This window comes from Meleagris gallopavo, chromosome 11, assembly GCF_000146605.3.
Source record: "Meleagris gallopavo isolate NT-WF06-2002-E0010 breed Aviagen turkey brand Nicholas breeding stock chromosome 11, Turkey_5.1, whole genome shotgun sequence".
NCBI lineage: Eukaryota > Metazoa > Chordata > Aves > Galliformes > Phasianidae > Meleagris > Meleagris gallopavo.
Window position 1 is genome coordinate 13261603 of NC_015021.2, and position 2447 is coordinate 13264049.

At 48.6% G+C, this 2447-nt stretch overlaps 1 protein-coding gene across 2 annotated transcripts in view; it reads left to right on the plus strand.

Annotated features, from left to right (window-relative positions):
• Positions 1–6: 6 nt before the first annotated feature.
• P3H2 (prolyl 3-hydroxylase 2) overlaps positions 7–2447 on the plus strand; it is a 52483-nt gene continuing 50042 nt past the window's right edge. For both annotated transcript variants that reach the window (XM_019619043.2, XM_010716743.3), the window contains exon 1: positions 7–111. The gene's annotated coding sequence lies outside the window, so the exon portion shown is untranslated. The remainder of the gene's footprint in view (positions 112–2447) is intronic.

A 2447-nucleotide genomic window follows, 5' to 3' on the forward strand; every position in this document is an offset into this window, starting at 1 on the left:
TGCGAGGAACCGCGCCTGGGAGCCGCTTCCCGGCACCGCGCCGCCGAGGAGGTGCGCGCTGACTTCCAGCGCAGGGTGCCCTACAGCTACCTGCAGCGCGCCTACATCCAGGTAGGCGCCCCCTGCCCGCCCCGGGGGATGGCCTCGCCTCCGTCCTCCCGCATCTCACGTGCGGTCCTCGCCTTCAGCTCCGTCGAGCCCAGGTGTTGTCCCTGTCCCTTCTCACTCTCGTGCACAGCTGGGGCTCGCAGCTCAGGCTCAGTCCTGGTGCTTTTTTTGGTTGGATGTGCTTCGTTTCTCCATCTGAGAGTGCTCCACTCCAACACCCCGATGCCCCATGCAGGGGACCTTTGCCTCTGATGCAAAGTGAGCTGATGCCGTGCTTGCTGCAAGAATGAGGAGTGTGTGTTTGTGGCTGGACGGTATACAGGCTCTGCTATCCAATGGTCTTCATCCCACTGTGTGATACAGAATCCTTTGCGTGATGCCGTGCAGTCAGTATTTAGCAGCCTCTGTCATCTTAAGTATCCTTTCCTAATACTGGTCACTTTTGCCTTATAGATGTTACCTTCTGTCATGAAAATGATATTCTTCATCTACTTTTTTTCCCCCTTTCTTTTGATGAAGAAACCTCACAGCTGGGTAGTTAAAGGGATTTTTCTTCTAGTTCAAAACCTGTGCTCCATAAGGCAAGTACCTGCAGTAAGTCTTCCTGTCCACGTGGGAATTTTATTTCATGCCAAGACGAATGTATAAAACATCTCTGGAATATTTCCTTCTCGACTTCTGCTTCATCTAAGCATAGTCATAACCTTTTTGTTGCTAGAGGCAACTTGAGAGGTGAAGACCTGCACAATTCAGCCCGGGGGGGGGTGGGTCCTACTGAAATTTGCTTCCAGTCGGAGAAGGAAACCTCTGCCATAGGCAGTGCTAGTGCTGGTGGTGTGCTGTGACTGACAGCAGTAGAAAAAGGGGGTGAATCAGCTCCTGCTTTTTAAAACCTTCTGAAATACAATAGCTGTGTTGCTTTAGCTATAGTTCCTTCTGTCATTGCCTTAATGTCATTTTTGCAAGTCAGAGGATGGAAATGCCTTGGCTTTAACTCTGGTGTGCATGTGCAGAACTCCTGAAAGAAATCCTGGGAGAGAACTGAAGCTGTAATTTGGCATGCGCTGAGACTGGTGAAGCTAGTGGAATTTTCCTGAGGTCCTTACCCTGAAAGATGCTCTGGCTGTGCAGTGTCACTGTGTGTGGGAAGTGACACTAAATTTGTCATGATAAAAATGATTTATTTTTATGAACTCAAAACCTTTCCCAGAGTCACTAAGATTGGCTCATGCTAAGCTCATCAAACAACTTTCTTTTGATCTAGGGAATGAGATTACTGAAACGGGAAACAAAATAGGCTAAAATTGGTATACAGAATTCCACATGATTTTGAGTCATGGTCTGTCTTGTACTTCTGGGTCTGATGTTTTTGTTTTCTCATTTAAAAATGTATTGTAAACTTATCAAAGCAATGTGTTGAGAAGAGACTTTTTTTCCTTGTGTAGAAGTCATCTTAATTTGCTTTTGCAGCGTCTGGAGATCTTATGTTAATTCTAACACTTAGACTTTCCCCCTCTCTGATGGAGAAAGAGCTGTTATTGCTACCTGCATGGATGCCCAGGTGTTGGGCAGGTACTGTTTGAATAGAGCTGTTCTGTTTTAGTACCTCCTCTTTAACTCTTTCTGCACACCAGCTGCTCTTGGGGTTCTGGCTGGTTTTGTGGGCGGTGCTGGGACCAGCTCTGTCCCCCTGAGGAAGCTGTAACACTTTGTCACACATCATCTGGATTGCTCTTTCCATCTGCCTCAGTAGCTCTGCGTGCAGGAGAAAATGTCCCACGCTGGGTTTGTCTGTTTGTTTGCACTTGCATGTACACGAGGTCTCACATCCAGCACCAGTGCGTGCTCTGATGCAAACCATCCTCCTGTGCCAAGGCTGAGTGAACGCTTTGGCATGTCCCCTGAGGGCTGGGAAGCACCCATAGGGAGACCTTGCTGCAGCATCCACTTGGCTTGCTGGCTGTAAGGGTGTGCTGCAACAAGGGGCTCGTATCGAGTATGACTGCTGGCGGTGCCTCTCCCTGCTGCTTGACCCCTGTTTTGCTCCTTGAAACCAAAAAGGAAATGAGAGAAGGTTGAACATCCTGCTGTGTCCTGTTTGGTCCATCTACAGGGTGTATGAGAAGCCCTGGCCACTGAGCATGCACATGAGGTCTGGCTGGTTGAATGGAGGTGATGGTATCAATGGGTTTGAGGAGGAGCAGCCTGCAGCGTGCTTTCCATCTCCCTCTGCCCATGGCTCTGTGTTTGTTTGGCTCTCAGGAGGAGAGAGACGTTGTGCCATTCCCTCCCAAAGGGACACAAGGAATAGATTTAAAAATAAAAAAGAGAAAAAGAAT